This window comes from Vanellus vanellus, assembly GCF_965231255.1.
Source record: "Vanellus vanellus genome assembly, chromosome: 1".
Taxonomy (NCBI): domain Eukaryota; kingdom Metazoa; phylum Chordata; class Aves; order Charadriiformes; family Charadriidae; genus Vanellus; species Vanellus vanellus.
Window position 1 is genome coordinate 161,728,677 of NC_138905.1, and position 12,518 is coordinate 161,741,194.

Here is a 12,518-nt window from a genome sequence, read left to right on the forward strand (position 1 = left end):
CATGAGTCAACATAAATATTCAAACTGTTAATGCATTAACACAAGTGACAGTACCAGATTGCAAAGCTTAGCATAAAATCACAAATAACTAAATATGGTGTTGAGCGTTGCTTCTCCAAGCAATCAAAACCCTTGCATAATATTATAGTGCAGCTGGTTAGTAGCTCATGCCATGTAATTTAAGCCTCCTTAATGGATAAGAAGAACTTTGAAGCAGTTGCTAATGAAATATCACTTTTGTCCCAATAGTATCCTGAATAAGTTCTCTCTTAGGTTTTCACTGTTTCCAGGCATATTCATGACAATCAAAGTAATGGCTTCTGTACATTATTATATGCATTTTCACTTTCATCATACAATGTGAAAAATGGGTGTTATTCCATGCCCTTGTGCCACTGTGCAGTGTATATTTTAGAAGGGCAGACACTGGATGGCATGTGAATATTCACACAAGCAAATTAATAGCTTACACACTCAGAGCAGCGCTAAAGAAAAGAACAATAAAAGTTTCTTCATTACGGCAATTAGACAATACTAGTACAGTTGCCTTGTTGTGAGAGGTGATGCTGTCCCAGAAACAACCTTATTACCTGTCATGTTGAGATCCAGAACCATAAAACTCTCATCTTCCCTTGTAATTTCTGACATGCTCAATAGCCCTGGTAATTGAACTACACTCCTAGGACTTCTTTAGCGTGCTGAGATACCTTACCAGCTAACTACTGGCAATTATAATTTGTAATGTGAATAGAAAAGCCATGAATTAATCAGCAGTATATTAGATAAGTAACCAATAACAAAAATAGTGCTTTGGTGCAGAAGCCAAAATTTCAATAGAAAACATGCCATATAATGTATGCTAAAATAACAGGATGTAAAGAGTATTCTTAAAACTGGACTCTTGTATGTGCTCCCATGCAGAAAATAAATCGTGTGCATCTTCCTAGCATTCAGATGTGAAAAAAATGCCTGGAGCTATGATAGCAGCTGAATGCTTCATTCTGTGAAGAATTAATATTTTCAGCAGCAGTAACCAGCACTTTATGGAGATCAGATAAATCATTGCAATAAATATAAGCTACAGAAGAACAGACAGTATGTTTTCTTAATTTATTCATTCATCTCTTCATAATATACATTGATGCATTGATGTTAAGACATATAAAACATTAAAAGAAACAGACAGGTGTCTGGAGCTCTACAGCTTTTGTTTTGCATTGGCCATTAAATTCTAACAATAGATCCAAGATTAAATTATTCACTCCCATTTCCAAAAATACGATATGAAAACAGTCTGTGCTGGAATGAAACATGAATGGTAAATTAATTGCCTCACCAAGCCATTGTGTAGCCTCTTTGAAAAACATGTTGAAGACATACACTATTCACAGAATACCCTGGAGACCAATGTATTATGCTTAAGCAGTAATGAATTTTATGCTGGCCACTGCATTACCAGTCAGTTAAGTATTTTCTTAGTTAGACCCTTGAGAATTTAGCAAGTAATTAATGATCATGACAGATGAGAAGATTCATTATGGGTAATACGCATGTTTCCAAGATATGTCATTATCCAGGTTTGTCACAAAGCAGCACCTATTATATTAAAAACTTATGCACTAAGGACTATAGGCTTAGGAAATAAATCCACAGAGGGACTGGAACACTTAAATACATTTCACAAGCCCATGACAGTCTTGAGGTCTTCTGCCTATGCCCAGGCGCTTTTCAGAGGAGCTCTAATAGAAGAGCAAGCTGCCTAAAAACAAGAAACAGACAGGATTAGACATGGCAATCCAAATTAGTTACAAGAGGTGCTGAAGAGGATAATGGACCTAAGCACCCTTGGCAATACTCTGAATATAAATCGGAACAAAGTCTTGAATCCAGGTCTGTAGAGGGGTGCTTTCTTAACCTCTATCTGTTTATATATGAGTGGATTTTATAAACTGGAGCAGCTACAACCAAATCCTGCCTCTACACTGCCACGCAGGGCATGACCTTGAGGAGAAATTCAGTCCACCCATATTTACCTAAAGCTAGCCTCCACCCACCCCAAGTCCCCTTGTAAAAACATTTCTTGTTCATATGAGACAGACAAGACAGCTGGCACTCTTCCTACAAGTGCCCCGACATCACATCCCCGAGTTCAGGCTGCTTACGTGGGAAATGGGAACATCAGGTAGCAGCCGAAAGACAAATACACATCACAGCCTTCTTCCCTCCCTCCTTCTTTCCCTTCTTTGAAATAAGTTACTCTGATTTTATAACGGGAATTTAAGAGTCATTCTTATATTTTATATTGGCTTGGTACACTTATTGCAAAAAAAAAAAAAAAATCTAATTGGTTAAAATGTTAAAAAGACACTTTCTTGCACTACAAGTCATGAAACCAAAAAATATTGAAAATTTAAAAGAAGAAAGTAAAACTTATTAGCTGCTGTTTTCTTAAAATCAGCCTACCTCTTCGGTGGGTTGAAGTGGTAATAACCCACAAAATACTATGCGTTTGGAAGGTAATGCCTCCCATACACACAAAGCTACATAAAATGAAATTTGGTAGTGTAAATAAAAGACTGTTTTCAGTCAGGGAAATGACCCTTGGAGAATTACATTCATTGCTTCCTCCGCTGCTGTCATGCTGCCACTTGAAAATCTGGACCGTCATTCAAGCTATGGGTTCTGCTGCACTATTTTGTAGAGAATCCCTGAGTTCAGTGAGAGCTGAGCCAGTTTTAGCCAAGTGCACGGAGTGGTTCACAAAAAGCGATTAATCTCTGAGCTGCTTGTCTCCTGTTTGATCCCTTTGATGAAAGTCGTGCAATAACGGTCGTGCTTAGTAAAAACAGTTCATAAGAAATCATCTCAGTCTAGAAAACCCATTCATGTTACGCTTCAGTTACATCAAAGAAATACTGGCGTGGAGCTAGTAACAGTCACCTTCACAGAAACACCCTGATAGCCTGACTTGAAATGGAGATCATGAGCCCCTTTCTCAAGAGATGAAAGGATATTCCCATGGAAATCAAGGTGCCAATTTGAAGAAATCTCTGTAACCAGTCTAGACGTTGCACGCTCAGTCGATGACCCAGGCACAAACTTACAAAGATCAATAAAAACCACCAGGTATTTAGGAAACGCACGGCCAGCACCTCACTTGGTTGCTCATAATTGTCTGACTATATTCACAAGCTGTTATATATTGACCGGCAGTATGCTGTCTTCCCAGGAGCACTCACTGAGCTAACAGTCTTTGTTCCTACAGGCAGCATCACTGACGTAAAATGGACCCGGACAAAAGGCTTGCACACCCTGCCATAAATAAGGATGAGAGAATTAGTCCTAAAGCCACACTTCTGAGAAGGGCAGTCAGGGAGCAGCAGTGCAAGGTGGGGGCTGAGCCAGCAGCTGAGCAGACCTCACGGATTGCGGTGCCCTCTCCAACAGGCACCATCCCGCAGGGTCTCAGCATAGAGGGCAGAGCCAGCGACCAGTCACAGGGTCCACGGACAGACAGGGCAAGCGATAGATAAGCCAGGACTGGGGTCTGGCTGGCGTGTCACACCAGGAGTGGCAGGAGACAAAGCTGGGCAGAGGCACACTCACAGTGTAGCTCAGGGCAGGGCTGGGTACCCAGGGCTGAGTCGAAATGGGGCTCCTGGACCATGGGAAAGGGGATGCACAGGTGGAGGTCTCAGGTGAGACTGCTGAGGGCAGTTAGGACCTATGGGTGTGCTCATGCGCCTGACCAGAACTATCCCTGGTGTCACTTGGAGGTTGTGACTTTGAAAAAGGTAAATTTCCTCGGTAGCTTCCAGCTTTCTGCCGTTTCTTGCTAAAAGGTCAATGGAGCTACAGGAAATGTATGCAAGGCATGAAAATTAAAAACAGGCTTCAGCTTATGTGCTTCTGCAAAGTCTGATAAATAAGAGACAAGTGGCCAGCGTGTGTTGCTTCTTTGCTTTTATTACCTCCTTAATACCATATCTATAATGAAAATTTACATACAGAAAACTAGGGAAATCCTACCACTAATTTTCATCAATCAGCTTATAGATGATTCTGGTTTATAGTTAGCAGTACCCTTGGTATAGGGCTGTTTGAAAGGTGACCAAGTTTTTAGAAGGAACCAGGGTCTAAGCACAAACTTGAGCAATGGTTGGCCCAAAGCAGGACACGGACACAGGAGGGAAGGTTTTTGGTAGAGAGCCAAGACGACCCATTTGATCTTTCCTTTACCCATCTCCTATGATCCTTCGTATCTGTAAGGGGGTGGAACAATACTTTAACATATCACGCTTATTGGCTCCCTGAAAAAAATTGCTGCACGTAATGTCTGTGTTTCAACTTATCTACTGGTCTGAAAAAGAGGCAGCGGATTTCCCTGCTGCCCCCTAACCTATCTCTTACCCTGAAGTTTCACTTACCCTTTGCTGCCTGCAATAATTACAGCCTTTCCATATGAGAAAAAACATATGGATTAACAAAGACCCTGCCTATCTTGTCAAAACCCCAACAGCTAGATCCATGTTACAGCCTCAGTTTTGACCCATAAACTTCTGTCAGGGCACCTACGTAGAAGAGAGGCCACGCAGACACCAGCTCTTCACCATCATCTACTTTGTCCAATGTATTTCATTATTTCCATTCTGACAAGACACATTAATAAACCTGCTGTTTAGATTTGTTTACAATCTTTTTGATCAATAGCTATATTCGATGTGGGCATTCATTGCCAGCGAGAGATGGGATAGATTAGAACAGAGGATATAAGTGCCTCTAATAAATTGCTCCTTGTAAACAGGAGTAATCTTAGGAACAGCATTAGGAAACCATTTTCTTCTGTTTCCAGAGAATGTATGCTGTGTTGTATGTCAAAAAAGGAAAAAAATGTGAAATAGTGCAAAGCCATACATTTAAACCATAATTTTATTAAAAGAAATTACAAGACTGCGGAAGATGTAGGCCACAAAAGGAGATTAGAAGGAGTGATTTGTGAAAAATGAATTCTTTTCATCATGCTGTAGCTACATGAGCAATAGATTTTAATTGACTGAATCTGAGAACCTAGATTTCTCCTCTTTTCCTACTCCCCTTTTAACTGCAGTGTTAGCCTTCTTTTATGAGGCCAAAGATGGCACGGTACCAGCACAGCTATGAAGGAAATACCTTACCATAAGTGTACTGTGAATAGACTTCAGCCACTGGCGGGGTGCTGAGTCTTAACGGCGTGAAAGAGAGAGGGCAGATAAATACTCCTGTATTCCAGGTTACACAGTAAGAATTCTCACCCACAAGATCTGTGAATAAGCACCCCAGGGGCCATTGTGAGGGCACAGGAAACCTAAAATAAATCAAAATTAAAGCATAGCAAGTTACAGTTTCCTTAAGGAAAGAAGAATACAAGCAATAAGTAAAAACATTGGGTTTTTTTTTGTGAGGGACTATTCCATCATATAAAACTAAATACAGCCTCCCTTCTTCAAAATCAGTAAGTGGAGAAACAAGTAATGAAGATATTTCAAACCAGTTGGGCAAGCTCGTATTGGCAAGGGGTCTGTATCATGAGGAAGCCTGAACCTCTGATCCACAGCAAGGATCATGATTTCTGTGTGGAAAGTGGAAAGAATGTTCTGAGTGCTGGAAATGGCAATTTGATTGAATAAAACATTGAAATAAATAATATGATACTCAGTTGTCCCTAAACTCTTTGTTTTAGGAGTTACAGAAGGAGCATGTTTCCTCATTATTATAATGTAAAAAGTCAGTAATTAAATACTTAAGTATATCTACATTTGAAGTTGTCGCTTTCAGGTTTCAGCGTCAGCCGGCCACAGAGATACAAGCAGCATTCACCTTTCTAAGCTACAATTTCAAACCCTTCCCTGCATCAGATTACAGATGGTTCATATTTTTAATATCTTCTTTGTCATCATAAATTGTCATCATAAATTTTGTCATAATTCTCATAAATACTTCTTTACTAGTGAAAGTAAGGTATTGTAGGGAACATGAAAGGAGATGTGGAGGAAATGTATATTACTGTGAATGAGGGAACAGGAAAGGAGACGGGGAGACCCTACAGGGGTAGGCACAGGGACCTGAAGAGATGGGTATGCTTCCTCTGGAAGGTACGAAGGGTGTAAATCTGTACCAAAGACTCCATTTTTCAGTTGCCCAACTACTCATTGGACAACTTTGTAACCAGCAGAGACAGATTCAAAAGTTCACTCAGAGGTTGTCTACTATCCATTAGCTGGTGAAATATAACATCCGTGCTCTCATATCTGTTTTACTTTAAATTGAGCTACCTTCTGCTATCGTTATATAGGAAGGATGGAGCAGTACACAAACTCCATGTTTAAGTTCCCAGCTGCACCACCGATTTTCTGTATCCTGTGAACGAACAGGTAGCACAAGCTTCACTAGTTAGGAATTGGTTTAAATTTCCCCAGTGCAGATGGAGAAAAATGCGTTAGCATAAGGTCTTGCCTAAAATGAAATATGATTGCTGAGATCCAATGGGTTTAAATCATCTAACTTACCCTACGTGCAACCCATAGCATAGTTAAGGTTGAGGTCACATTAGGTTAGGCCCGTATTAGCCAAGCCTGATCCAGGGCAAACTCACTCAAAATCAAGCCTTACGCGCATACTTTTAAAGCTTAAGAATAATGCTCGGCAAATCATTGTGTGTGTTTTGAAAAAGAAAATAAAAGCATTTTGAGTCAATTGCAAGCACTATTTTTTAATTTCCCTCCTTGGAGTCAGAAGTAGTGAAAAAAACACCTAAGGTAACAAAAAAATTTTCACTGAACCCAAGCAAGGCATTTTCTTTCCCCTTTATTCTTTAGCATATTAGTAAGGTTATTACTACTATTAGTCAAAATAAATTTTGTTAAATGCAGAAGTGAAACATGGTTCTGGAATATGTAATTGAAACAGCACTTTGAAAACACCAGAACAAAGCGTTTTCATTTTTCAGAAATAATCTCCATTTCACAAACACTTTCAATCAAACCAAAACTGCAATTTTCCTACAAAAGTACTGTTTGCCTAAGAAATGCTCCCTGCCTTCACTCTTCAGCACTCTTATGCCAGGCTGGAGAGAGGGAGCTCTGTCTGCTGAGCCTTCCGCAGGGTAGCAAGTGACATCAGTGTCCCTATGACCTCCTCCCACCATGAACAGGGGACAGCGAAGCAATTTAGTTTTAGAGAAGGTCTATGCTGGAGGACCAAGCTAGCATAACCTGCCTCTGACCACCAGTTCTACATACACGTGTGTGTTTGTGTGTACGTGCATGTGCATCCTTGCACATACACCCACACGCATATATACAAATACTTGCCTGTATATGAATGCTATTGCTTTAGCCTTATTTGCAGCCAAGAGCATGACAGAAGAATATAGTGCCGGGAAACATAGTGATATCTGAGAAGAAAGTCCTCTCTACTACCAATAGACGCAGCAGAAGTAGATTATCTCACATGAGTTTCCATGGTAAACTACATTAATGAAAAATGTCTCATTTCTGAATTGCATCACAAGAGAGCAATTGTAATGGAAGTAACAATGAGATATGTAGGTGATAATATTCTTCCTCCTCAATGTAGCAAAATGGGAGGAACATATCCCTGTTGTGCAGTAAATGCCAATAGGTGTAGCCAAAGTGTTTATTGTTCTGAAGCCCTCAGGAAATTTGGGAAAAAACTAAAGCCAATTTTTCTATTGGATCATTCAGCGAAATTAATGTTCATTATAACACAGAGAAATGAAACAATGTAAGACCATTTAAAATTTAAATATATTTTAGCAAGTAGAGCAAGGACTGCCACATTATTCTCTCAGTAGGGTGTGAGCTGCTTATCAGTTAGCATCTGTTCTTTGCAATTCCTCCAGTCAGAATGCGATGATTTAGTAAACATGCAAAAAGCCATACTTCTGCAAATTATCATTTTTCATGAGGTGTTTGTTTCTAGTTCGTATGCAGTAGATGGCACTGGTGGAACAAGAAGTTATGATACGTGGCAACTTGTAGAAGCTCTACAGCCTCCAGAATGTCCACCATCTTCAGTGGGGAGACACCATTGCTCAATGTTTCTATTCTCTGGTCTTTCTTTTGCACAGGGCCTAAAGAAACAGTAAGTGTGTGACAATTTTTATTCTTCAGTCAGAGTGATTACGGTGGGAGCAACCTCCCAGTTCACAGAATCACAGCACAGTTGAGGTCAGAAGGGACCTCTGGAGATCATCTAGTCCAATGGCTCTCAGAGCAGGGTCAATTAGAACAGGTTGTTCAGCACCAAGTCCAGTCAGGGTTTGACTGTCTACAAGGATGGAGACCCCACAACCTACCTGAGCAAACTGTCCTTGTATTTGACCAGCCTTGCACGAAATTAGTGTTTTCTTATTAATTTCCCCTATTTCAATTTGCGTCCATTGTCTGTTGTCTTGTCACTGGACATCACTGAAAGAAGCCTGGCTCTTTCTTCTCTGCACCCTCCCTTCAAGTATTTATACATAGAATCATAGAATCATGGAATGGTTTAGGTTGGAAAGGACCTTGAAGACCATCAAGTTCCAAGCCCCCTGCCATAGGCAGGGACACCTCTCACTAGACCACGTTGCCCAAGGCCATGTCCAGCCTGGCCTTGAACACCTCCAGGGATGGGGCCTCAACAACCTCTCTGGGCAACATGTTCCAGTGCCTTACCACCCTTAAAGTGAAAAGCTTCTTCCTAATGTTCAATCTGAACCTGCCCTCTTCTAGTTTAAAGCCATTCCCCCTCGTCCTATTGCTACAAGCCCTAGTAAAAAGTCCTTCCCCAGCTCTCCTGTAGGCCTCCTTTAGGTACTGGAAGGCCGCAATAAGATCTCCCCAGAGCCTTCTCTTCTCCAGGCTGAACAGCCCCAACTCTTTCAGCCTCTCCTCATAGGAGAGGTGCTCCAGCCCTCTGATCATCCTTGTGGCTCTCCTCTGGCCCCCCTCCAGCAGGTCCATGTCCTTCTTATGTCAGGGACTCCAGAGCTGGATGCAGGATTCCAGGTGGGGTCTCACGAGAGTGGAGTAGAGGGGCAGAATCACCTCCTTTGACCTGCTGGCCACACTTCTTTTGATGCAGCCCAGGATATGGTTGGCCTTCTGGGCTGCAATCACACACTGCTGGCTCATGTTGAGCTTCTCGTCAATCAGCACCCCCAGGTCCTTCTCCTCAGGGCTGCTCTCCAGCCATTCCCTGCCGAGCCTGTATTTGTGCTTGGGATGGCCCCGACCCAGATGTAAGACCTTGCACTTGGCCTTGTTGAACTGCATGAGGTGGGCTTGGGCCCACCTCTGCAGCCTGTCCAGGTCCCTCTGGATAGCATCCCTCCCCTCCAGCGTGTCTACCTCGCCAAACAGCTTGGTATCATCGGCAAACTTGCTGAGGGTGCACTCGACCCCACTGTCCATGTCGCCGACAAAGACGTTGAACAGTACAAGCCCCAGTACCGACCCCTGAGGAATGCCACTCGTCACTGCTCTCCACTTGGACATCAAGTTGTTGACCGCAACCCTTTGAGTGCGACTGTCCAGCCAGTTCTTTATCCACCAAGCGGTCCATTTGTCGGATCCATGTCTCTTCAATTTAGAGACCAGGATATTGCGTGGGACAGTGTCGAACGCTTTGCACAAATCCAAGTAGATGACATCAGTTGGTCTTCCCTTGTCCACTGCCACTATAACCCCTTTGTAGAAGGCCACCAAATTTGTCAGGCATATGTTGATGAGATCCCCCCTGAGCCTTCTCTTCTCTGGGCTGAACAGTCCCTGTTCTCTCAGCTTCTTCTCACATGTCAGATGCTTCAATCCCATAATAATTTTTGAGGCCTTTTGCTGGATTAACTCCAATATATCCATGTGTCTCTTGTTTTGAGAAGCCCGGAACTGGACCCAGCACTCCAGATTCTGACTAGAGGGGAAGGATCCCCTTTCATATGCTGACAATCCTTTTCCTAATGTAGCCCAGGGGGCTTTTGGCTTTCTTTGCTGCAAGAGCATATTGTCTATCAGGACTCTCAATTTCTTTTCTGCAAAGCTACTTCCCAGCCTCTTGGCCTGCAGCCCATATTGGTGCATGGGATAATTCCTTCCCAGGTGTAGGACCTTGCATTTGTCTTTGTTGAACATCATGAGATCCTGTTTTCCCATTTCTGCAGCCTGTTGAGGTCTCTCTGAATGGCAGCACAACCATCATGCCTAATAACCAATCCTCCAAGCTTTTTATCATCTGCAAATTTGCTGAGACTGCACTCTGTCCCACCATCCAGGCTATTAATGAAGATGTTAAACAGTATTGTCCCTAGTAATGCTGATGGTAATTACCGGCCTCAAGGCAGACATTGTGCTATTGATCACAATTCTTGGAGACTGGCGCTTAAGCCAGGTTTCAGGCCATCCTATTTTTCTTTTATCTATTAAGTACTTCATCGTCTTGTCTACAAGGGTGTTATAGAAAACAGATTTTAAGACCTCGCTAAAGTCGAGATAAACAGCATCCACTACTCTATCCTTGTCCACCAAGACAGTCCACTCATCATAGAAGGCTATCAAGCTCATGACATATTATTTCCAATTCATAAATCCATGCTGACTACTCCCAATCACCTTCTTGTCCTTAATATGTTGAGAAATGGGTGAGGCCATTTTCCAGGACCAAGGTGAGGCCATCCAGCCTGCAGTTCCCTGAATTCTCTTTCTTGTCCTTTTTGAAGACAGGATGACATTTGCTTTATTCCAGTCTTCAGGAACCTGGAGGAAACCCAGAGGAGGAATCTCAGAAGCTCCACCATCTCACAAGTGCTTCAGCTAAGGCAACCCCTGATCTTCACATCCCCAAGCAATTATTTCTTGTTTATGATACCAGATCCAGCAGAGCATCTCCTCTCATCAGCTCCGTGATCGCCTGTTAGGAAGTTGTCATAAAGTAACTCCAGAAACTAAATTCCTTATGCCCTGCTGTGTTGCCCTCCCAGTAGATATCAGGGTATTTAAAGTCCCTGATGAGAGTCTGGGTTTGTGAACATGAGCATTATTCCAGCTGTCTGACGGAAGCCTCATCTACTTCTTCCTGATCTGTAACAGATACCCACCACAATGTCACTCAAGTTGGTCTGCCCACCAGTCCTGACACATAATCTCCCATCTGGCTCACCATCCATTCCAAGGCACTCCTGCTGCTCTCTCATATCAAAGGCAACTTTGCTTCCATGCCATCCCGACCTTTCCTTTCCAAAGGGCCTCCATCTGTCCATTGCATCCACTGCATCCAGTCATGTGAGCTATCCCACCACATCTTCACGATCCCAATGAGGTTGTAGCCCTGCAGATGCACACAGACCTCTAATTCTTCCTGTGTGTTCCCCATGCCACTTGCATCTAGTGTACAGGCACTTGGTCGTGCTGATATCCCCAGGAAAAGTGTGAAAGGCTGCCCCCTTCCACCTGCTGATGCTGGGGAGAGGCTGTCAGACATCTCTGCAGGGAGGTCTCAGCCAGGGCTGACCCCTCTCCCCCTGGCAGCTACTCTGAAGCTGAGGCTGGGCCCCAGCCTGAGCTATCACCCCCACTGCATCACAGCCATGCCCCTGCCTGGTCCCAGGCCCCACCAGTCCAGATCTGGACCTAGACTTGGACCCTGACCTGTGGATTGACTTCTTGGCTTGACCTTGCACCTGCCTCACCCTGGTAGCCCCTGCCGGCTACCCTGCTGCCTGCCTGGGGTGGTGGGATGGGCCCTGGATGGGGAGACCCTGACCTGCCAGCCCCATGGGGAGCCCTCCCCTCAGCTTCCGAGTCCTCACTCCCCATGGAGGCACCAGCCCACACAATGCCCTGACTGACTGAAGAACTGATTTTTATCCCGCTTATGTTGGGTAAAATAAATTAGGCCTTTCTTCAGAATTAATGCAGATACCCCATCCCTCCCTGCTTAGACACAACATCCCAAAATAAAAACAAAGCCTGTTTCTCTGGTTTTAACATATTTTTCTCATTTCACCATGCATGAAACACAAAATATTTACTAAAGGAGCTTTCAGATATTTTTACACTACTGAGAGATTGCTGGGGCACTGATACAGTTCAAAGTGATCACAGCTGAAAGAAACGTGGTGTGTATTTCAGAGGAAACCTCCTATGGCAGCTTCAGAACCACTGTGGTTTGTCAGGTAGGCATGTGGTATCCCTACCACTGGTCAAATTCTACAAAGATAAGGCTACGAAAATCAAGGAAAAATCCTTTGACTGAAGCCAAAACCGATTGCTAAGTAAAAAAAAGCACATCCAATGCCCTCACAAGGGTATATTGAGGAGGGATATGAAGTCATTTAACATACTGAGACAGAAGAAAGTACTTGGATGGTGAATTTCCTTTAGCATCACTCTGAAGCTAGAAGGTCTTCTTTGGTGTTAACAAAGTATGCTGGTGTCCTGGTTTGAGGTAAAACAGAACCAATTTTGTTCAGTAACTTCGCTTCT